General features: G+C 41.7%; 1 long non-coding RNA gene across 5 annotated transcripts; it reads left to right on the plus strand.

The window, feature by feature from the left end:
- Positions 1-1,623: 1,623 nt before the first annotated feature.
- LOC144306259 (uncharacterized) lies at positions 1,624-23,826 on the plus strand. Of its 5 annotated transcripts, XR_013373327.1 has the most exons (4): positions 1,624-1,963; positions 4,853-5,081; positions 23,191-23,269; positions 23,548-23,826. It is a non-coding gene; the product is annotated as an uncharacterized LOC144306259 (long non-coding RNA). The 5 variants fall into 5 exon arrangements; XR_013373330.1 differs by lacking the exons at positions 23,191-23,269; positions 23,548-23,826 and adding an exon at positions 21,694-21,819; XR_013373329.1 differs by lacking the exons at positions 23,191-23,269; positions 23,548-23,826 and adding an exon at positions 10,185-11,645.
- The last annotated feature ends 1,578 nt before the right edge of the window (positions 23,827-25,404 follow it).

Consider the following 25,404-nt stretch of genomic DNA (forward strand, 5'->3'; position numbering starts at 1 on the left):
TGCGTGTCTGTATGTGCAAGGGTTGGGGTGAGGGAGGACATCCAGAGGACATGGGACTATAGGGAATGTGGAATTAAGAGTCAGCATGAGACAGGGGCTGAGGAGGGGGAAGAGTGTCAGACAAGTCAAGGAGGCCATAACAAGCATGGTATATTCAAGAAACAAAAGCTTCATATATACTGGAAGTTGGGGTAAAGCAAGGCAGGGCAAGGGAGAAAGCGGGTGTAAGAATTGCTCAGGGTAATGTTATAGGATGAACATTGTGGCTTCGAAGTGGATGGGCAGAAGGTGAATGAAAACCTGAGAATCAGGTGGTGCCATGAGATACAAAAGCAGAATGTTTTGTTGAGGAAGGAGTGAACAGTAGAGCACCCAGTGCTGCCAAGAGATCGGGGAGGAGACAAATTGAAAGGCGACCTGAATTAAGTGATGAGGAGGTCATTAGTGAGCACAGAGTCCTTCAGTGAGCCAAGGGAGTAAATGCCAGAGTTTATGGTCTGGGGTGTGAGTGGAAGCAAGAAAGAAGAGACAGGACACTAGTCCTTCAAGAAGTCTGCCTACGAAGGGGGAGAACAGAGGTAGCATGAAAGGGGTGAGGATATAGGGTAAAGAAGGTATTTTTTTCTTAAATTTTTTTCTTATCTAGGGTTAACTAAACAGGCTGATAGAATCAGGTATTTTATTAGGGTTAAATTGACAGTAAAGGAGAGGTTGAAAGTAGAATAGAGAGAGGGCCTACTGGGAGGAGGACCCTGGAAGAGAAAGAAGGGACAGGACTCATAATAGAGATAAATGGATTTACTGCATTTAGGATGAGGAACAATTTTTTCCCCATCATCACAAGAAGGAAGAAAAAACAGCTTGGGTCAGATGTTTGTAGTGTTGATTTAGAAAATTCACAGAGCTCTTGTCTGATATCACCAATTGCCCTGGATTTTCAGGGAGCGAGGGAAGATGTGAGTGTTGGGATGGAGCAACGTAGAAGCCTAAAATATCCCTTGCCCTCTGGGAAAACATAATGAGATGAACTGTCAAAAGGTATTAGGGTCCTAATTATCAAATTGTCATTAGTGAGCATCCCTCACATGTGCCAGCAGAACCTACTGGTCAGGCTGAAGAAAAGGTGGATGCTAGGGCTGCACTAAACATGATTGCTTACTTCACACTCACCACCCTTCTCCCTTCTCCCTTCCTGACAGCACCTTGTTTTTGTTTCGGTCACCACTCTCCTCAGATTAGACATGTTCCTCAAGGGACGCTGGCCCATCCGCCATCTAGGGAGGCTGGCCGTGATTCATCTCAGCCAACCGTAATGGTCTTCTTACCACTGACTGATTGGCACGAGGACCTGAGCGTATGATACGATTCCAGGCAATGAGGGGGATTCTACAGATGGGGAAATGTCTTCTTGCTTCTGAGAAGAGATAGAAGGAAGAAATGGTCTCTTTTCCAACTTGGGAGGCTGTCCTGTCTGTAGGTGACAGTGAACTAGTCCAAGGACAAGGTGACATATCACGATGTAGAGTTGAAAGATGGAACTTGGCCCTTGGCAACAAGGTGGAACTAGTGGTCTTCTTGTTACGTGGCGGAATCACCCCATTGCTTATGTCACTTTGAGTAGGTGCTTTGCTATATGAATCCAAAAGCACCCAACCTATATACTGGAAAGAGGATGGTCAAAAAGGCACTGGGGATATTGGTTAAATCCTGCTTGAGATGACTGACCCTCCAGTTTAAAACAGAGAAGGATGGAAATGGTGACAGGAGGGGGTGACTCATAGAGAAAGTGGAGGGCTCTCGGCCTGCAAATCACAAAGAAGGCAAAGAAATAATGTCTAGAGGAGCAGCCGAGGAAGAAAAAGGGAGAAACTAGAGAGAGGGGAAGAACTGGACTTACTCAGTCTTTGGGATTTTCCTAATGTTGTCATTTTTAGGATCTATTTGGCTTCCTTGTTCAGCAACTGTGAGTATCTCCAAAGGAATTAATATGGGCTCCTGTCAACAGAAGGGGGAGAGGCAAGAGTATCTTGGCATTTTTAAAAAATATGTTTGAGAAATAAAGATGAAAATGGTATATTTCAGAGAACATTTGTAGGAGATGCGCTTTTATTAGGGAGCTGCAAATTGTGTTTTTTTCCCACCCAGGCTCCATGCCAACCGGAGGAGACGGTAATTAGCAAGGCACACTGTTGTCTATTCTTGTGCATTTAATAACCCAAGCTTGATTCACAGAAGCTACAAAACAGAGTAGTTGCTGTGAAGCGGAATATTTTTGTGTGGGGCATTTACTTTTGATGGAGAAGCTGGTGTGCCGGCGCTCATGCGTTCACTGGCCGACCGTCCCCGCCTTCCCCATCCCTTTCACTGATGCCATTGTTGTAACAGGTGCTTCTTCTGAAAATAGCGCCCAATGTTTTATTCATAAGTTAGGTGAGGCAAGGAATGCTGAGTTCAGAGGGAAGCTGTGCTGTTTCTGACGCGATCCTGTAACTGCACCGTGTGACACAGAGCAGCCTTTTCTATCTTCCCACGGCTGTTTGGCTGCCTCCTTATAATTGGCACGTCTCACGCCCTGTTTCTTCCTCTGGGTTTCTCTGATTTGCAAGATGGATAAGTAGACCTGGTAATTTTCCATAGTCAGGAGCATTCAGAACACTCTTTTGGACAGATTTGGAATCTTTCTTAACATCGTGAAGACTTTTTGGTTTTCTTCTTCTTAAATCACCTTTCAATTTTTTATTCCAAGGATATTCATATCCCATGTGTCCTCAACCCTCCTATTTAAGCTATCCGCCCAGTGACCTTGCCTGTCTGCTTAACCACCAAGAAATTCAGTAATTTAGCCATAAAAGGGCCCAGAATGTACTCATGTTAAGCTACTCCTGTTGAACAAGTTTATAGTGAGTTCTTCTTCTTAGGAGTATGGCTACTTAGCAAGGGAATGTATGCAGATAGAAGAACCTGTGATCAAAAATTAGCAGGAATGAACAGGACTAAGAACCTCTACAGAAGGTGGTGAAGAAAATTTAAGAAATAGAAAAATAGGTAAAAACAAATTGTCTTTGTCTGCTTGGTCCGCCAAAACCAAATATCATAGACTGGGTGACTTAAACAACAGATACTTGTTTTCTCACAATTCTGGTCTGTGAAGTTCAAGTTCAAGGTATGAGTCAATTTGGTTCCTGATGAGAGCTTGTGTTTCCGGCTTGCAAATGGCTGCCTCTTGCTATGTCCTCACGTGGTCTTTCCTCAGTGTGTGCAGGAGGTGGGAGGAGGGACAGTGAGTTGTCTGGAATCTCTTACATGGACCCCATCCTATCCAAGTAGAGCTTCTACCTTTATGATCTTATTTAACTTGATACCATCCGTAAAAATTGACTCAAAATGAATTAAGGACTTGAACTCAAGATCTGGAACCTTGAAACTTTTAGAAAAGTATATAGGGGATAATCTTGATATTGGTCTCAGTAATGATTTTTCTTGAATTGACACCAAAACCAAAGGCAGAGGTCAAAAATAGCAAAAATGAACCAGTGAGATGACATCAAACTAAAAACTGTGCAACAAAGTAAACCATGAACAAAAGGAAAAGGCAAACTATGGATTGGGAGAAAATATTCATGAAGCACACATATGATAAAGGGTTATGATCCAAAATATACAAAGAAGTCAAATAACTCAATAGCAAAGAAACAAGTAACCTAGTTTAAAAATGGGCAATGGATCTGAATAGATATTTTCCCAAAGAAGACATACAGATGGCCAACAGTTCCATGAAAAGGTGCTCAACATCACTCACCACGGGGACAGGCAAATCAAAACCACAAGATACTATCTCATACCAGGTAGGACATTTATTATGAAAAAGACAAGAAATAACAAAAGCTGGCAAGACTGTGGAGAATAGAAAACCCTCATACACTGCTGATCCGATTATTATGTTGTGTATCCTAAATACATCATAATTTTATTTGTCAGTGATGCCTGGAAAAGCTGAACAAGGGTGGGGAGAGGGAGAAACAAAGAGATAGAGAGAAAGAGAACTCAAGACCAAAGAGAGACACTGATTTCCCAGACATGATATCAGCCTTGGAGCGGAGCCCAAAGGGCTGGGGCTTGGGATTTGCTGCCCACTGGGGAACAGAAGACAAGACTTGAAAGTAGTACCATGTCTAAATCTATCCATGAAAAAAGGACAGAAGATCTTGACCCATCAGACTGGCTAAGTGACAAGGATACAGGCTGTCCAGTACCGAATGGAAAGTCTGTGCCATAGGCGCGGCCTGATATTACTTCCCTCTTTGTTCAGGACCCCGAGCAGAGAAATTAGTGCAAAAACTGGTCTAAGTCATAGAATCCCTGGGTCCCCCCAACAGAGGTATGTGTTCTCCTGGCACCATTACCTGGGGAAGCCTCTCTTGAAATCTCATCCTCCAAAGACAACACTGGTTAATACGTTGTTAAAATATCCACGAGGGATTTTTCCACCTACACACTTTGGTTCTTACATAATTGCAATCTTAATATTCTGTGTAACAGAAAGCAATGCTTTTTGTTTTGTTTTGTTGTTTTTCCAAAGGAACACAAGTTGTTGAACATAATTGAGTTACTGCAGTTAATGTTTTCCCCACTCGCAACACTCCCTGGTGACCTGGGAAGTGTTCTGTTTCTCTGCCTCAAACATTTGGCTATGTCCTGGTCAACAAAAGGGGAAACGTAGAATTCAAAGCAAGAGAAGAATTGAGAGAAGGATAGAGAGAGAGGGAATGCACCCCACAGGAACCCCAAGTGATGCCGTCGTTCCCCACGTGGGTTTGTGTTTGTTACCACCACCCCCCCCCCATTCATGCAGGTGGATCTTGCAGCCACGGGCCTTCTCATCCCCGCAACACCCTCCACATCTGCGCCTCTGGCTTCGCTGCTTCGTGTCTAATTGGACCAGAAGATGGATGATTTCTCCGGAGTGTCTCATGGGAATCTGTCGAAGAGCTTGTACACCTGGACATTATTGGGATGAGCTCGGTGTCACCTCTCCTGCTCTGCCTGCTCGGAAGGTGGCCTGGAGGCCGAATGGCTCAGAGGTAGTTTTGGTTTCTTTTCCGAAATGTGAGCTGCTCCTCCTCCGGTGGGGCACAGCCTTTCCCTGGGCAGAGGGGACAACTCTGTCCCACCCCAAGACTGAACTCTGCGGCCCCTGCTGGATGTGGGTGGGTGACGGGAGGCCAGCCGGTCCTTACCTCCCTCCCTCCCTCTCCCTCTATCTCTCTCTCCCCCTCCCTCCCTCCCTCCCTTCCTCTCTGTCTCTCTCTCTGTGTCTGTCTCTGTCTCTCAGGTTCTAATTCAGGGCAGGCCCAGGAGCCAAGCAGGATCTACTTTTTAAATGATGAAGCTGGTCAAGAATTCCAGAGAGCCCCCTTCTGCCTTAAAAAAAGGCCAGGGTCGGGGCGTGGGCTCTGCCCGTGTTCCCGCCTGTGGTGGCCCGTCCCCCCAGGCCTGTCCTTCTCCTCCATAACCCAGACGGGGGATCCCGTCCGTCCTCTCTACGTCTCGGCCCGTGGTCCCAGCGGGAGCCCAGACGTGGCATTTCTGGGCTGACCCCCCTGCAGGGCCCAGCTTGGCCCCAAGTCCCACACGTGATGGTTTGGCTCGACCGCTGGCTCCACAAAGGTCTTACCTGGGTGGCCTCTGCGGTGTGGGTGTGTGCGGGGGGCGTGGAGGGGTGGGGTGTGGGGTGGTGGCCCTCCTCACACCACCCTCGACCCTCGGTGCAAACACAGCCAGGCGCTGCAACCCCTGAAGGGAGCTCGTCCAGGACTAAGGCCTGCTTTTAGGCAGATCCGCATCCCCTGCCTCGGCACTGTCTTTCGAAGGGCTCCCCGAGAGGGGTCAGAGCTTCAGAACACTTTTCTCCACTCTGTCTAGACACTTTTCTACCTCTAGACCTTCCTTCCCTCTTCCCAGCTCCCGAGTCCAAAAAAGATAACTATACAGCTTTTGTGTTGGGGCCTCCTCTCTCCCCACCGCTCCCCCCCACCAATCTGTGCTGTCGGTCCCTGGCCTGTGGCTATTTCCCCAAAGAAAAATATAAGCCCGCACCCTTTCCCGTGTGGCCTCTTGTTCATAGTCACAGAAAGTGGATCAAGTCCTTTTTTCTCTTTTCCTCCTCTTCCAGTTCTCTTTATTTTTTAAAATTCTATTTTATTTAAATTCAATTAATTAATATATCCTGTATCATTAGTATCAGAGGCAGAGGTCAGTGTTATATCATCAGTCTGATATAACACCTCGAGCTCATCCCACCACGTGCCCTCCTTCATGCCCATCACCCAGTGACCCCGTCTCCCCACCCCTGTCCCCTCCAGTGTCCCTCAGTCTGTTTCCTATGGCCAAGAGTCTCTTAGGGTTTGTCTCCATCTCTGATTCCATCTTATTTTATTTTTCCCTCTCTTCCTCTATGATCCTTTGTTTTGTTTCTTAAATTTCAGATATGAATGCAAGTCTTAATTATTACTTTCAGTTTGGCTTATTTTAAGATCTCTATTAACTGGGACACCCAGAGCTGCAGTAATCTGTTTACTAGACTTGAATTTACTACAAAAATCTTTCTCAAGTTCATGTGGATAAAAGTGTGTGCCTGCTTTTCTGCCTTAGTTTTAAAACAGTGTAATCATTCAAATTAAATCTTTCCTTGATGATTCAGAACTTTATCTCAAAGTAATCATTTTTTTTTCATTGAACAACTGTATAAATGTAGGTGTAGAAAACCAAGATGAATAAATACGAACTACTAGAAGAGATTCTCTGAAATCTATTTTAAAGAAATCTGTAATAACACTTTTAGCAGTTACTTTTCTTTAAAAATAGCATTTCAGAAACAAAAGTATTCCAAGTCATGTGTCTTTAGATGACATGAGGTATAAAAATGAAAAAAAGAAAATTCCCCAAACGGAGCTGGGTGTGAGGTCTGGGTGTGAAGCATCATTTTTAAAATTTTCTTTTCTTCCCATCCCTTCCCTTTCTCTTCCCTCCTCACCCCTCCTCTCTACTCCCCTTCTTTCTTAAATGTACAGATACATTTTAACTTCTTACTTGCATATTTTGGTGAGCCTATTTTCACAAAGCTACAACTTTTAGTTTATTTCTAGTGTATTTTTCTTTCTTGCTAATTATTGTTTTTCTTTTTTACTGGTCACTGTCCATCTCCTTTGGACCTATGCAAGGCTGGTCCAGTTCAAATGCAGAAAGTGTCCTGTCTTCTCTTGGATGGCTCCCTTATTGTTTTATAGTCAGGAAATTTCCTTGGGGGGTTGCCTGTGGAGCACCTGACTTTCAAAGAAAGAACAAGATTTAAGAAGTTGACAGATGTTTTCATTGTCAAGGGGAAACTCTGACTCCATTAATATTTAATAGATTCCATAGTGATTGATAAAGTTCATGGAAAGTTTATTCTTTTACCTTTGAATCTTTTGCATTTCTTAAAACAAAGAAACCAATTTTTTTTGTTGTTGTTAAATACACACTTTTATAAAAGGTGAAATAACATTGATAAAAGAAAGATCGGTAAGAAGAGCGGTTAAGGTGTGACAGTTTTGAGAAACAAAAAATGCAGCGAAAGATCAACGCTGAGCATCACAGGTTTCGACTGCAGTAGCTGGGCCGCCCCACTGGATTCATCTTCAAGAGTCTCTTGCTTTATCTTCTCGTTTTATTGCAGGGATTTCCTCTGAGACCATGGAGGCTCTCTCCAGAGTTCTCTTAGACCACCTCAGCTGAAAAGTGCCGGCTCCTAATGCAGCCCCCTGAACAATTTTGTTTGGCCACCTCTCTGAAAAGTAACTAGTTACATTTAGATGCCATTTGGTGGGAGAGGCCACTGATGGTTGACAGTGGTTTTCAGAATTCCTTTACCTGTTCGAAGGGAACATTTGGGTTTGCAACTCCTGTTTCTTAGTATGGGATAAGCTATTAATGGAACATCTAAAATATGGGACATATGGGATTTTAGAGGTAGGAGAGACTGGTGAGTTAGGATATGTGAGGCAATCAAAGAAAGAGAAATGAGGCACAGACGGATTAAGCAAATGAATACCAGCACTATTTAGGAACTTGTTTTTCAGCAGAAATAAACTCCTTGCCCCAGGCCATGTCCATGTCCAGGACATGTGTGTCTAGTCATCACTCAAGTGTCGGTGTCCCGGAGCTCATGCAGTGCATAACCACGGTGCAGGGCGTGGATGCTTGTACCAGGCCTGGCTGGTTAAAACACAGGCCTGTTGCTTACTACATGTGTTAAGTTTCCTGATCTGACAAGTGGAATTAATAGCTCTATCGGGCTGCCCCGTAAGCTTTCTGCAAGGACAGAGTGAACAGTTTAAATGTTTCTGGCACTCAGTAAGCACTAAGTGTTGACTACGCATCGTTCCTTCAATCATATTTCGAGCATTAAAAGAATGTTGTTCTATGTTCTAGGCCCTGTGGTAAGTACTGAATATTCAGCTGTGAGCAAGACTCCGTGCCATTCTTCGGGAAGCTAACAAATCTGCTAGGGTGGGTGCCCTGAAGCTACTGATGCTCAATGCAAAGGCTAGCTTTTAGCATGGGAGTGGGAGCCTCATCTTCCTAGCAGGCTCTGTTTCTTAAAACAAAACAAAACAAAACATGGTATTTTGATAGTGATTGCATTAAATATGCAAATTGCCCTGGGTAGCACTGATATTTTCACAATGTTAATTCTTCCAATCCATGAGCATGGAATATCTCTCTGTGTCTTCCTCAATTTCTTTCACAAGTGTTCTGTAGTTTTTAGGGTATAGATCCTTTACCTGTTTGGTTAGGTTTATTCCTAGGTATTTTACGCTTTTGGATGCAATTGTAAATGGGATTGACTCCTTAATTTCTCTTTCTTCAGTCTCATTGTTAGTGTATAGAAATGCCACTGATTTCTAGGCATTGATTTTGTATCCTGCCACGCTACCAAATTGCTGTATGAGTTCTAGCAATCTTAGGGTGGAGTCTTTTGGGTTTCCTATGTATAGTATCATGTCATCTGTGAAGAGGGAGAGTTTGACTTCTTCTTTGCCAATTTGAATGCCCTTTATTTCTTTTTGTTGCCTGATTGCTGAGGCTAGGACTTCTAATACTATGGTGAATTGCAGTGGCGAGAGTGGACATCCCTGTCTCGTTCCTGATCTTAGGGGAAAGGCTCCCAGTGTTTCCCCATTGACAATGATATTTGCTGTGGGCTTTTTGTAGATAGATGGCTTTTAAGATGCTGAGGAATGTTCCCTCTATCCCTACACTCTGAAGAGTTTTGATCAGGAATGGATGCTGTATTTTGTCAAATGCTTTCTCTGCATCTATTGAGAGGATCATATGGTTCTTGTTTTTTCTCTTGCTGATATGATCTATCACATTGATTGTGTTACAAGTGTTGAACCAGCCTTGCATCCCGGGGATAAATCCCACTTGGTCATGGTGAATAATCTTCTTAATGTACTGTTGGATCCTATCGGCTAGTATCTTGTTGAGAATTTCTGCATCTGTATTCTTCAGGGATATTGGTCTATAATTCTCCTTTTTGGCGGGGTCTTTGTCTGGTTTTGGAATTAAGGTGATGCTGGCCTCATAAATTGAGTTTGGAAATACTCCATCTCTTTCTATCTTTCAGAACAGTTTTGGTAGAATAGGTATTGTTTCTCCTTTAAACATTTGATAGAATTCCCCTGGGAAGCCATCTGGCCCTGGACTTCTGTGTCTTGGAAAGTTTTTGATGACTGCTTCAATTTCCTCCCTGGTTATTGGCCTGTTCAGGTTTTCTATGTCTTCCTCTTCCAGTTTTGGTAGTCTGTGGTTTTCCAGGAACGCGTCCATTTCTTCTATATTGCCTAATTTATTGGCATATAGCTGCTCATAATATGCTTTTAAAATTGTTTGTATTTCCTCGGTATTGGTGGTGATCTCTCCTTTTTCATTCATGATTTTACTAATTAGAGTCTTTCTCTTTTGTTTTTAATAAGGCTGGCTAATGGTTTATCTATCTTATTAATTCTTTCAAAGAACCAGCTCCTGGTTTTGTTGATCTGTTCTACAGTTCTTCTGGTCTCTATTTCATTGAGTTCTGCTTGAATCTTCATTAACTTTCTTCTGCTGCTTGGTGTAGGTTTTATTTGCTGTTCTTTCTCCAGTTCCTTTAGGTGCAAGGGACTTTCTTCAGAGAATTGGAACAAATAATCTTAAGATTTGTGTGGAATTAGAAAAGACCCTGAATAGCCAGGGGAATATTGAAAAAGAAAAACAGAGCCGGGGGCATCACAATGCCAGATTTCAGGTTGTACTACAAAGCTGTGATCATCAAGACAGTGTGGTACTGGCATAAAAATAGGCACATAGATCAATGGAACAGACTAGAGAATCCAGAAGTGGACCCTCAACTTTATGGTCAACTAATATTCGACAAAGCAGGAAAGACTATCCACTTGAAAAAAGACAGTCTCTTCAATAAATGGTGCTGGGAAAATTGGACATCCACATGCAGAAGAATGAAACTAGACCATTCTCTTGCACCAGACACAAAGAGAAACTTAAAATGGATGAAAGATCTCAATGTGAGACAAGAATCCATCAAAATCTTAGAGGAGAACACAGGCAACACCCTTTTTGAACTCGGCCACAGCGACTTCTTGCAAGATACATCCATGAAGGCAAGGGAAACAAAAGCAAAAATGAATTATTGGGATTTCATCAAGATAAAAAGCTCTGCACAGCAAAAGAAACAGTCAACAAAACTACAAGACAACCTACAGAACGGGAGAAGATATTTGCAAATGACACATCAGATAAAGGGCTAGTTTCCAAGATCTTTAAAGAACTTATTAAACTCAACAGCAAAGAAACTAACAATCCAATCATGAAATGGGCAAAAGACACGAACAGAAATCTCACAGAGGAAGACACAGACATGGCCAACACACACATGAGAAAATGCCTCGCATCACTGACCATCAGGGAAATACAAATCAAAACCACCATGAGATCCCACCTCACACCAGTGAGAATGGGGAAAATTAACAAGGCAGGAAACCACAAATGTTGGAGAGGATGCGGAGAAAAGGGAACCCTCCTGCACTGTTGGTGGGAATGTGAACTGGTGCAGCCACTCTGGAGAACTGTGTGGAGGTTCCTCAAAGAGTTAAAAATAGCCCTGCCCTACAACCCAGCAATTGCACTGTTGGGGATTTACCCCAAAGATGCAGATGCAGTGAAACGCCGGGACACCTGCACCCCGATGTTTCTAGCAGCAATGTCCACAATAGCCAAACTGTGGGAGGAGCCTCGGGGTCCATCGACAGATGATGGATAAAGAAGCTGTGGTCTATGTATACACTGGAATATTCCTCAGCCATTAGAAACGACAAATACCCACCATTTGCTTCAACGTGGATGGAACTGGAGGGTATGATGCTGAGTGAAGTAAGTCAATCGGAGAAGGACAAACATTATATGGTCTCATTCATTTGGGGAATATAAAAAATAGTGAAAGGGAATAAAGGGGAAAGGAGAGAAAATGAGTGGGAAATATCAGTGAGGGAGACAGAACATGAGAGACACCTAACTCTGGGAAACAAACAAGAGGTAGTGGAAAGGGAGGTGGGCGGGGGGATGGGGTGGCACTGAGGGGGGCACTTGACGGGATGAGCACTGGGTGTTCTGCTATATGTTGGCAAATTGAACTCCAATAATAAAATATACAAAAACAAAACAAAACAAAAAACAACAAAACTATAAAGAAAAGAGTTACACTGGCAAACATGTTTGTTTTAGTAATGAAATGCATTTTTCTGTGGGTCTGAGAGGATTTTTTGATAAAATCTCCTGACAACTCAGTGCACATACTGAGTTGATAAACCTCCTATTTCTAAGCACATGGCCTACTTCGTTTCTGGAAATGTGAAGGACAGTGAGTGCCTGGTATTTTTCTTTTTTTAAAGATATATCCCTTTTTTGTGCAAAGCTGAAATGCATTTAATTCCTGGTTGTCATATGCAGTTAGGAAATGTGGGACGGAACAGAGATAGTGCTTATTAGGAGCTTACAGCCTGAGGTCCTTGTTACTTCGTTTAGCAGACTGTAGGCTCCCCCACCCCACTGCAATGCTGCACACAACAGGTCCCATGACTCCAGACAGGCCAATCAGGGCTAATGGGACTCAATTCTGGGAATCGTTTGTGTTATGGGAGAAGCCCTGGGTCTGTAGGGCTGAAAGGTGGAACCTCATATGAACCCTGGATGAACACTTGAAATCTTGGAACTGTTTCATTATGTGAGTCAACATATTCCGTCGGTAAGCTTATTAGGCTTGGGTTTGGTGTTTTTGTAACCAACTTTGGCGGACTCTCTGAACTTGATAGGTTTAAACAAATGCTTTAAAAGTAAACATCTAGTGGCTCAAATATAGAAATCCGTTCATTTGCCAACAGTCGGACGCATTTGCAAACAGCTGGACAGACTCTGTCTGGTCCAGAGAATAATTTGAATCATTGGCTTAGACTTGAGTTAAGGAGAATAAATAATACTATTTCCCTTATTAGGCCTGTGGTACCAAAAACTCAAGTAGTCCTGAAGGTGCAGCAAGAAATTTAGCTTGGAAGTATATAATGTGGCACTGTAAAATATTCCTTCATGGAAGCAGCATGCCGGGGTAATTATGGGCCAGCACAGTGGAGTCTGGACACACAGTGCCTGGGTGGGGCATCTTGTTCTGCCACTTAGCAGTTCTGAGACCTTGGCCAAATTATTTCACTGTCTTGGGCCTCAGTCTCTGTATCTGTACAGCAGGGATCTAATAGCACCCACTGATAAGAGTTTTTATAAACCACATTTGTAAAATGCCTACTAGATGCCATATTCTTCTAAAAATTACAAATATATATGGCAATGAACTAGACTGTAAGTGCCAACACATCTTTTCCCCAACCTGAACCTATCTGGCCTGAGGAGGAACATAAAGCGTGAGCCCACAGTTCCATGCTACTCTGACTCTTCTTCAGACCACCTGGGCTGTTAAAACCATAGTTTGAGGGACGACTGCATGGCTCAGCGGTTGAGCATCCCCCTTTGGCTCAGGTCGTGACCCCGGGGGTTCTGGGATCGAGTCCCACATCGGGCTTCCTGCAGGGAGTCTGCTTCTCCCTCTGCCTGTGTCTCTGCCTCTCTCTGTGTCTCTTATGAATAAATAAAATCTTTAAAAAAAAAAGAAGAAAAAGAATACCATAGTTTGGGTTCCGATGAGGAAAAAAGATGGATTCAAGAGCCTGGCCAACTCACATCACCACATTTCTGGTATCATAAACATATTTTTTTGCAACGCTTGTTTGCTGGTTGGTTACTAAGACACAGTGAAAGAACCACAGTTGAGACCAGTGGTCATTTTTACCTGATCCAGTCTTGGTGACCTGACGGGGCTCAAAAGTAATAGAGTCAAGTTTCAAAAAATGTTTGAAAAGACTATTTTAATAAGCTCCTTAAAAGATTTTTTCTTGGGGTTTTGCTTCGAGTGACTTGGGGAATAATAGATGTTTTCATTGCCATATGCACATTTTCAACATGTTTTGACATTTTGATTCATTCAAAGAACGGAGAACCCATCTGGCATTTATAGTTAGGCTCTCTTATCTTTCTCTTTACATGTGTCATTTTCTTTTGTGGGTGTCAAATCCCATGTTGTTTTAGCCATTGAAAGAGAACAAAGCATTGGTGACCATGAAAAGCAGCCTGAAGCTATTTTCAACAGTATATTTTATTACTGGATTATAATCAAGGTAAACAATATGCAACAGGTACAATAGTATTAAAAAACATCTCAGAAGATCAGTTTCTTTTTGGTGCAACATACTGATTTAAACTCTTTTAATGAAGTGCAAAAAATAAACAAATGTGTTTGCAGTTGGGTTTTTGTATTAGACTCTTAACATCCATATTTATATTTAAAGAGCTATCAGTTTATAAACTGAGAAACTGTCAAGTAAAATGGAAATAGATAGTATGCTTTTATTTTTAATGCATGGTTTCAGATATGGGGTCAAGATATTCTCATAGTTGAAGTGACTAAGGTTATTTTTTTATGGTTATTTAGATTGGTTCTCCAAGTCTTCATTTTATACTCCTTCTATTTACAGAAGTTATAAAGCTGAAAATATGCCACTACCCTGCCTCTCTCGCAGCTAGGGTCCTGAATGCAGAATGGATTCAGTCATTTGATGGACTTCTGTGAGGTTGGACAGGCAGGAGGACGGAGCATGTCATCTTTCAGCAGAGTGTCCAGGGGCAGTTTTATCTAACAGGAATACATTTTAGCAATGGCAGGATTCCCCATCTCATCCTGGTCACTGGCTTTGAAATTAGCAGCTGTGGCGATGGAACTACTGACCATTGCATCACATTTACAGTGATAGAAACTTAGACCCAAACCTCTCCAGTCTTTTTTTTTTTTTAAAAGATTTAATTTATTTATTTATGAGGGAAAACTCTCCAGTCTTTAAAAAAAATTCTTTTAAGATTTAATTGTTTATTTGTGAAAGAAAGTGTGTGTGGGAGAGTGGAAGGAGGGGCAGAGGGAGAGAATCCTCAAGCAGACTCTCCACTGAGCTCGGAGCCCGAGGCTATGAGGCTTCATCTGAGGACCCTGAGATCATGACCTGAGCCAAAACCAAGAGTTGGACACTCAACTGACTGAGCCTCCCTGGTGCCTCTAAACTGTTTTTTTTTAAAGCACTTAATCTTTTTAAGTAGGTAATTTCTGTCTTTTGCACTGAATCTTGACTTGATAACAAACATCAAGTCATGTCCGTAACCTGTGCACAATTCAATGCAATATCCTTAATTTGTCCTTTGTATACAGGACGAATTACATGAACGTCACCTGCCAAGCCATTCAAAATGCCGTGAAGAATGTGTAGAGCCCCTGCCTGTGTAATTCGTTGAGAGTGCCCTCCTGTGTATTTGGAACTGATAGCACTTAGACCCTTTATCTTGATTTCATTCACTCCACAAATTACTTACTAAATTCTTAGTCTTTGTCAGATAATTGTTTTAGTGGTTGGAAATGCAGTGGTAAACGAGGTAATAGACGTTGACCATGTACCGTTCACAATCTCATGAGAAGGCCCAGTGAGCAAGTAATTACAATAATAGCTAGCCGGTGTAACAGTCACCCCCAGGAGATTCTGATGCAGGTGGTCCACATACCAAACTTTAAAAATATATAATAACTAGGCTCGGGTAAGAGGGCACATAGAAGCAGAGGGCACTACATGGCCTCCTCTGCACTGAGCTATGGGATTGTGAAAGGGTACATGGCTGGGATATTGTTGGAGATAAGGGCTTTCTTTGATGATCATTTCCAAGCATCTGCTTTCAAAATGCTCTCCCCACAGTCCCTGTGGTGCAAATTCCATTGTTTTTGTCGTTGTTGCTGTTTTAAGCAGCCATTTTCTTCTTTGATGGCAAAATGTCACTTTTAATTTGAAGAATAGATAAAATGTTTTGGTTTTGAAAATTCGTATTTGCTAACAGAAACCAGCATTCAATCTGACCAAAATGGAATTTTACAGTTGATTCTCCTATCAACTATTAGTGAAGTGTAATGTATTATTTTATTTTCTTTTTTTTTTTAAGTTTTTATCTTAATTCCAGTTAGGTAACATATAGTGTGATATTAGTTTCAGGTACACTATATGATAACTCAACAATTCCATACATCATAATATATTATTTTAAATAAAAATGTGTAAATAGAGGTTCTAATCTTTTCCTCCAAGTGCTAATTGATTGTCTCATACACAGTTTTGGATATGTCCAGCTATCTTTGGAAACCCAGGCCTCAGAAGACAATCTCTGCTGGCCCACTACTTTATCTTTTATATAGTAATGTATGGCTTTTATCCCAATAGAATATCCCCTTCTTAATAATCTTAATTTCTCACCCCCAAGAACCACTGTTACCTCCGCATTTATTCATTTAACAAATATCTATTAAGACCCAACCAACTCTATGCCAGGAATAATTCTAGGTTCTGAAGATACGTGAGTGAACAAAAGTAAATTGCCACCTTCCCAGAGCTTGCATTCTAGTGCATGTGGAGGGGAAAACAGACCATAAATATGTAAACAAGCAAATATGTAATATGTCAGATGAGTGTAGGTAACTGCAGGGTAAACTGAGCAGGATAAAGGGAAAGGGAGTGCTAAGTGCAATGATGTGCTACAGTCACATGCATGGGCTCTTAAGACACGTGTCTTCCCAAGTCAGTGTTCAGTGGTATCAGGTTGGTAACTGGTATTGTCCATGCGGGAGGCGGTGGGGGGGGGCGGTATGTACAGCACAGAAATGAACAAATACTAGGAACCAAGACTTCTTCTTCTTTTTTTTTTCAGAGAGCCAATAGTTAAATATGTACCAGCACATTACTGGGTGAGAGTGAGGGGTTCTCTTAGTCTATAGAGTGATTGGAGAAGGCCTCACTGGGTAGAGGAGTGAAGAGAGTGAGTCATATGGTCATCGGAGGTCAAGATGAACAGCATCTTGGAGGAGATAACAATAAAGATTGTGTGTCAAAGACCTTTGACACATAATGGGAGTAAGCAAGCAAGCCAATAGAACTGGACAGTGTGAGATGGAGGCCAGCAGTAGGAGTGCAAATAGGCCAGATACGGAGGGGCAGGGTGGTGTGGAGTCTTGCAGGTTGAGGTAAGGAGTGTGAAGCATCATAGCAACAACTGGCTAATGCTAAGTAGCAAAATCTGCTTTTAGAAGGACTTATGCCCTCTGGTTTGTAGCAGTCCCCCTACTCATAGCTCTTTCTTTCTTTCTTTTAAACATTTTATTTATTCATGGGGGACCCACAGAGAGAGAGGCAGAGACACAGGCAGAGGCAGAAGCAGGCTCCATGTAGGGAGCCCGAAGTGGGACTCGATCCCGGGTCTCCAGGATCAGGCTCTGGGCTGGAGGCGGCATTAAACCGCCGAGCCATGTGGGTTGCCTGTCATAGCTGTTTCAACAATCTCATCTGCTTCCCTAATGCAAGCTTTCTACCTGGCCTCTCTAGGTATACGGATTTCTCACCCTATTTAACAGCATCTCCTTCTCTATATATTATAGCATATATTTTACATCGCCTTGTTTTGTAATTTAATTTAAATTAATTTAATTATTTAATTTAATTTAATTTAATTTAATTTAATTTAATTTAATTTAATTTTTTGAGTAGGCTCCACGCCCAGCCTGGAGCCCCACGCAGCGCTTGAATTCACAACAATGAGATCGGGAGTTGGATGCTCAATCAACCCTGCCACCCAGGGTTTTTTAAATTCATGCAAAGATTTCCTTAACTGAACTGAAAAAAAAAAAAAAACTTCATTTGTCCTTCTTAGCAACTGAAACAATGTCTTTCATGTAATAGGTGCTTAAGACATGTGTGTTAAATAAAATTTCTTAGGATGTTCTCACCAATTTCTTTCCGTTTGGTGAAATCCTTGTTTCCCCCAACATTCTGAACCTAGATCTATGATTCAGGTTTCTTTAGCATTTATAGTATAGACATTTTTAGCTTATTAGAGTCCACTTTCAAGTAATATTATACCACTTCACACATAGTAGAAGAACCTTACAATAGCATAATTCTTTTTCTTCCTTCCTGACCTCTGTGCTATTGCTACATTTTACTTTTATGTGTTTTATAAACTCTGCACTGGATTGTTGATGTTTTTGTTTAAACATCAACTATCTTTTGAAGAGGCTTAAATTAAATAAAATATGTGTTGTGTGTTTACTCACGTAGTTACTATTTTGGGGATTTTTATTCTTTTCTGTGGATTCATTCTTGCACATTTCCATCTGTTACCATTGTCCTTCTACCCTAAAGATTTCCTTTAACATTTCTTTTAATGAGGGTCTGCTGATGGAAAGTTATTTCAGCTTTTGTAAGTGTAAAAAAATAAAATCTTTATTTTGCCTTTGCTATCTCTCTCTCTCTCTCTCTCTCTTTTTGCTATCTCTTCTTAAAATGGCCAAGTTTCATCCCTTGCTTTGGTATGAGTAGATGGTTGGATTTTTAAAAATATTGTGATAAAAATATACTTGATATAAAACTTATAGTTTTAACCATTTTTAAGCATACGATTTAGTGGCATGAAGTACATTCAGTGTTGTTAAACCATTTCCACTCTTTCCAGAACTTTCTCGTCGCCCCCAACAGAGACTGTCTACCCATTAGGCAACAAGTCCCCATTCTCCCCTTCCTGCAGCCCCCTGGTGACCTCCATTCTACTTTTTGTCTCTATGAATTTGGCTATTCTAGACATTTAATGTAAGTGGGATCCTGTACTATTTGTCCATTTGTGTCTGGCTTATGTCACATAGCATAATGGCTTTAAGGTTCATCCATGATGTGACGTGTGTCAGGACTTCTCTATTATGGGGAGATATGTGTGTGTGTGTGTGTGTGTGTGTGCATGTGTGTGTGTGAGTTACTTAGTTTATTCAGGCTGCTAACGCAGAATACCATAAACTGAGAGGCTTACAACTGCAGGCACTTATTTCTCACAGTTCTGGAATCTGGACACCCAAGATCAAGACACCAGTAGATCTAGAGTCTGGCTAAGGCTTGCATATTCCTAGATGCCATCTTTTTACTGCATCTTTACATGGTGGCAGGGGGGAGGGAGTTCCCTGTGATAAAGGCATCATTTCCATTCATGAGGGCTGTGCTCTCCTCACCTAATCACCTCCCAAAGGTCCCGTTTCCAAACACCGTCACTAGAAACTAAGTCTTAACACATGAATTGTGTGTGTGTGTTGGGGGATTCCTGGGTGGCTCAGCGGTTTAGCGTCTGCCTTCAGCCTAGGGTCTGATCCTGGAGTCCCGGGATCAAGTCCCACGTCGGGCTCCCTGCATGGAGCCTGCTTCTCCCTCTCTCTCTCTCTCCCTCTCTCTCTCTCTCTGTGTCTCTCATGAATAAATAAATAAAAATTTTTTAAAAATTGTGTGTGTGGTGGATGTGTGGAGGGACACTGACACTTGGTCTATAGTATTCCATCCCCAGACTCCAGAATTCATGTCCTTTTCACATGAAAAATACATTCATTCTGCTCTGATAACCCCAATGTCTAAACTTATTCGAACGTCAACTGGAAAGTCTAAAGTTCAAAGTCTTATCTAAATATCCTCTAAGTCAAAAGTGGGTGAAACTGGAGGTAAGATTAATCCCGAGGCAAATTCCTCTTCAGCTGTGAACCTGGGAACCCAAACGAATTACGTATTTCTAAAATACAGTTGTGGGACAGGCACGGTGGAGACATTTCCATTCCAAAAGAGAGAAACTGGAAAGAAGAAAGGGATAACAGTTATCAGTTAAGTCTAAAACATACAGGGGCAAACTACATCAAACCTTAAGGCTTGAGATCATCTTCCTTGACTCCATGCTCCACTTTCTTGATGGGTCTCCACAGTCCTCCTGAGCTGGACGTCCCATGGAGGGGGCTCTGCCCATAGGCCTTCACGACCTAACCACCTCCCAAACTCACCCCCCCTCCAAATACTATCACATTAGAGACTAGGCTTCAACATGTGAATGGGGCGGGGAGCCGGGTGGAGGGCAGGGGGAAGCACATTCAACAGGTGCATCTTCCAAGGAGACTTTCTGCTGTCAAATTTTATGTTTTCATCTTCATCATATCATCATTACTATTGAATTATTAAGACTGAAATCGAGAAAAATCATCCACAAGACCATGCTTTCTGTGTCTTCAAACACTATTCTTGAAGTATGAATGAATGTAGCCATGTCAGTAGATGCTACCACGGGTGACATGTGAAACAGACTGGTTATTTAGTGAACACATATGGGTGACACAAACAATCTAGACAGTCTGGCATGAAAGAGTGATATAACAATTTCCCATTCTTGTCACACCATATAGGAGACAGTTTGAAGGAGACAAGCAACTCTTCAGTATCGAATGCAAGCAGCAACTCTGAGCTCAGTGCCAGGAGAGAGCTTTGTCCACTCACTGTCCTGGCTGGACAGGAAGTTAGGGCTACAAGCTGAACATATTCAGGTGCCCCCGTCATGCCACCTGGCCGTGGACACAGGCTCTCCAGAACTGGTGAAGCAGAGTGGTGTAGAGGCTCCCAAGTGGGACAGTTTGGGCTCAGGTTCTGGCTTCATCACTCACTCTGTAGCCTAGAACTAGTTACTGACCTCTCTGAGTCTCAATTTTCTCAACTGTCTAATGGGGTGATATTAATATTTTCCACAAAGGGTGAGAGTGAGGACTCAGTGAGGGAATAAAATAAAGGGCTTAACATAGTGCCTGGCATATGTGAGGCCCTAAAGAAATATTAGTTGTGAGTCAGGAGTGATGTTTGAAATGTTCTAAGTGGGAGGGCATGAGTAGAGACCAATCTGAATGGTCGCCACCTGGAGGCTCCCACCGTGTCAGATGTTATATGTTAGTAACTGGATGGTGAGCAGGCCTAGCAGTACTGGGGGTAGGGCTGAGGCAGAAAACCTTCGGGAGACTCAAGGGAGCCACTGTTCCTCAACTAGTGTGGAGATATTTAAATATTTTAATGACTTGCATGAGCATACCCCTGGGTGTCAGGCTTGGTTGTTATTCTGGTGATTATCCTTGCAGAGGAGTATTCTTCTGGAGGCATGAATTTGCTCATGATATTAAATAACTTCTTTATGCTGATGACTCACAAATTTACATCTCCAGCACCCTTCTGCTCTACTGCCTTCTTGACATCTCTACTTGGATGTCTTACGGGCATATCAAACTTAACATTTCCAAAGCAGAATTCTTGATCTCCCCTGCAGAGATCCTGTTCCTCTCCTTGTCTTTCTCATCTCAGTTAATGGTGCTAGGGACCTGGTATATCTTTGATGCCATGATTTCTCCACTTCTAAGGGGCTGTATTGCAGAATGAATCAAGTTCAGTGGAGCCAGACAGAACTAGACTTACTCTCGACTTTGTCATCTGTTAGAAATGGTCTTGAGCAAGTCACCAGACCTTCACGACCAAGTCATTTCCCTGACTAATGAGAAGAACACTGTAGGATGATGGTGTGCTGTCAAGGCAATAGATATGAGGTGACCAACACGCAGCCTATGTTTGTTAATAACACTTAATTGATTTTCCACATCAGATAAAAGGCCAGGAAACTCCAGGATTGTCAGCTGGCCAGGAAGTAAGGATTCTTAGCAGTTTGCTTCATCCCCTCCTCACTCATAAACTCACCATCTCTTATGTTGTACTTAATTCCTCTGTGTTTGCTCAGAGCGTCCTTCCTCCAACATGTTCCCTTACAACTATTTCCAGTGTCTTAATTTCTTCACCTTTGAAGTGGATCAGAGAGTACTTTCCACTTATCAGGCTGAAGTGCTTGGAGAGTTAAGAAAATTGCCTAAAACTTGGAAATAAACAAAAAGCATTTGCTATGGACTGAATGTTTTCATCTGCCCTGCCTAAATTCATATGTTGAAGCCTTAACTCCCAATGTGGTGAAATCTGGAGATGGGGCCTTTGGGAGGTAATTAGGGTTAGATGGGGTCATGAAGGGAGTGCCCTCACAGTGGGATTAGCCCTTGTAAGTAGAGTCCCCAAAGAGCTCTCTCTTTCCCTCAATGCACAGAAAGAGCTCATGTGAGCACATAGCAAGATGGCAGCCGCCTACAAGTCAAGAAAACAGAAGAGGCGCCCAGATGAAACCTGCCTTGCTGCCACTTTGATCTTGGACCCACAGCCTCAAGAACCTAAGAAATAAATGTTTGTAGTTTCAGCCATCAGTCTGTGCCTGAATTTGTCTCTCTTTCCCACTCAACATTACCAAGTGTTCTTTCAGTGAAATGTTGCATCTTTCTATCAGGTCCACACATCTTGCAGATCATCTAATTTTTCAGGGGGTTATATCCTGTTTGACTTCCTATTTACAACTGATTAGGCAACTTCACAACTCTGTAAAGGTAGAAATTAGCTTAAATCGGAAAACTAATAGCAATGCAAATTACATTTGTTTGGGGGCAAAACAAATACTTCCTATCCATAAATTAGGTTACCCTAATCGTTACAGTTTATTGACTAAAAGTAGGACACTTACCAGTTTTGCAAATATTAGCAAATACAATTCAGCATTGCGCGGACTGTCTGACTTGAATTCCCTTTTGAACCAGCCTTACTGTTTGACCTGATTGCTTATTAATTAATGAGTTGGATGGAATACTTGACACGTGTTCATTTTGTATTTATATGAAAATCATGTATTAATTTTTTTGGAAATTATGGGCGCATTAATGAGTTAGTGTTTAGAGAACAATAAATCTCTGGGTAAAATATGTTGTCCCTTTGATAATCATAATAAGAAAGAGACCTTGTAACAGTCAAGATTCTTCCTGAAGGGTTTCTACCTTTCTATTTTATGGTTTAGTGTCTTTCATGCACCTTTGTAGCCATACTAGAGAATTTCTTTCAAGTAGCATGGAATAAAAATCTGGGTCATTAAGGCATATTCTCCAATAGGCAATAATGTGGGTCAGTTGCTTTTTGACTTTTGAAAAATCACCTTTGTATCAGTGGTTGTTTCTTTTCAGGGCAAATGAATTTAGATTTAAATTAGATTGAATGTACTGAAATAGGACATTCTATTCACTGCCAGTCTCCTAGAATGCTTAACAGATAAAATGTCACCAGAGTAATTTGTGGTTGTTAAATTTTTTATTTCTCTAGTCCCACAAATTAACAGAAACAAATCAAATGTCAGCCACCCTTTAGGTACCTTATTCCACCTTAGTCAAGCTATGAGATGCCTGTCAGGATAAATTGCAGAGAAAAGTAATGTTTGGTGATGTGGTAAATTATGATATTTTAGGGTTTTTTTCCCCCTTTCATTCTTTGTTACCAAAATGAATTTATAGGTTCCTGGTGTGTATCAGAAAAGAAACAAATTTGTGAAGTTAAGGTGGAGCAGTCAATTCTTTAATGCTGATTTTCAAGTCTACCTTATAAAAAGTTTCTGGAGTTGAACTATTGTCAGAGGGTAATTTATTAATCCTGTGTAAATAGTTCTCTTTACACAAATATAACTGTAGTGACTTTTGGTGATTAATAGTAAATTAACTCTTCTCACATCCAGGCTATTCTGAGCCAGCACATGAACATCTTAACTATCTTTGACCAGAGGCATCATCAGAGTGATAGCCACATTCTTTCAGGTAAGAACCATAGTCAATGGGAAGGCATTCCCTAAAATATTGTTTCCCGTGCAATCTTTGTCATGACCTTCCCATTCATGGAGGTTACATTTTAGAAAAGATATAATCATTCAATAAGTAACTAAAATTGTGAGGAATGGTCTGAATGAGTTATTCAGAGGGCTAGGGAATATGACCTCTTTTCTCAGGCTCGATGTGTCTTCTATTTTTCTATCATAGTCTATTCCTTTGTCTCTTTTTTTTAAAGTATTTTTTAAATTTTTATTTATTTATGATAGTCACACAGAGAAAGAGAGAGAGGCAGAGACAAAGGCAGAGGGAGAAGCAGGCTCCATGCACCGGGAGCCCGACGTGGGATTCGATCTCGGGTCTCCAGGATCGCGCCCTGGGCCAAAGGCAGGCGCTAAACCGCTGCGCCACCCAGGGATCCCTATTCCTTTGTCTCTTTTCTTGCACTCAAATGCCCTGAGTTATTAATCAATATTTACCCAATGCCTACTACATGATTAGCACTGGATGCCTGGGTATTGTGAATGCCCTGATTTTTGATGATTAATAAAAGAAACAAAGTCTGTAACAAGGATGGCTACACCAGGGGAATGACATGTGTTGGAAGACACAATGCATACAGCAGATATGTATTAGTTACGGTATCAAACTTCACCAATTCATGTGTTATTTGCAACTAAAAAAGAGAAGAACCAGTCTGTGCTGATATGATATAGAAGAGATTCATGGGGGAGGTAGGTCATGGGCCAGCAAAGAAAGATGGAGAGAAGGTAGCTCCTGGAGCCATCCAGGGATTCAAGAGCCTTTTATTTAATGAACACTGTTTGTATGCCTATAATGTGCCAGGAGTTCATCTACATGCTTTAGAAATGCTAACTTCATTTAGTCCTTATAATAACCCTATGAAATAAGCATTATCATGTTCATTATATGGACAAAGTGATCCAAAGCATGGAGATGGTAGGAAGCCTGTTCCATTCACGTAGCCTCAAGTAGCAAGTCAGAATTTATACCCAGGAGTTACAATTGAGTAGTAAGTACTTTTAACCACTATACCCTCCTGTTTCCCTAGCATCAACCAATGCACAGCATTTGGAAAAGAAAGCAGCTAGCTGTGGGGAATCGGTTAAGCTATGGGTCTGTTGAGACGACGGGACATCCAAGTTGACATACCAAGTGGTCACTTTGGCATGCAGGCTGAGGCTTGTACTGAGAGCAGGAACCTGGAGTTACAGGTTCAGAAGTTACAGGTTCTGCCAAGAGGTTGTAAGTGAAGCAAGGGGTATCTTGCCTAGAGAGCAAATCTTAACTGTTCTCAAATGGGATACTTGTTAAATTCTACCTACTTGACAGTCCTTAGGCAGAAAGGAACTTGTTCCTTGTCTCTCAGTGGCATGCCACTAATTGAAAGATTGCCAGTCAAAAGGAAGAAGAATGCAAAGATATTTGCAGTTGGGACATGTACTCAGGTCTCCACTGTATTCGTTTATCTAAAGTCACCAACACATATATACGCACCACAGGGGAGAGGCTATCTCGGAGGATCAGAGAAGCCTCTATTTTGGATCTCATTTTGCTTTGGGAGCAGAGCTTTAAGTGTTGAAGGAAATGATTTCAGAAATGGTTTTTTCAAGCTGACTGCAAGTCAAATTGTTATGGAGTGTTGAACTGCAGCTATCATTATTTTGATTAACAATTCAAAACCTGATTTTGAATTATTCATGATGTTTAAATAACTATCAACATGAACAAAAGTGATGTGAAACTCTTGCAATTAGAAAAGCTTACTTAAAGCTTGTAGACAAACATCCTTAATTAAGTAATATTGCCTGTTGGAGATGGCATTTCTGGGAAGCAAAGAGGAACTGGGTAAATGGAAGTCTAAGAGGGCCAAAAAAGTGTGTGTTGGGGGGTGGGGGAAGGGCATGTTAATGTAATCTCATGATCTTACAATGCTGCGGAAGGAACTAAGTAGGAGTCTTAGCAGGTTTACCACTGCCTTAGGAGGGTCTAGTTAATTAGTTGAAAAGAAAAGAAAAAGAGTAGAATATGATACATTTTAATCTCTTAGTGGAAGACTGATAGGAATGGTTAAGCTGACATAAACATAATCAAAAGTAGCAGAA

The sequence above is a fragment of the Canis aureus genome, chromosome 36, assembly GCF_053574225.1.
Source record: "Canis aureus isolate CA01 chromosome 36, VMU_Caureus_v.1.0, whole genome shotgun sequence".
NCBI lineage: Eukaryota > Metazoa > Chordata > Mammalia > Carnivora > Canidae > Canis > Canis aureus.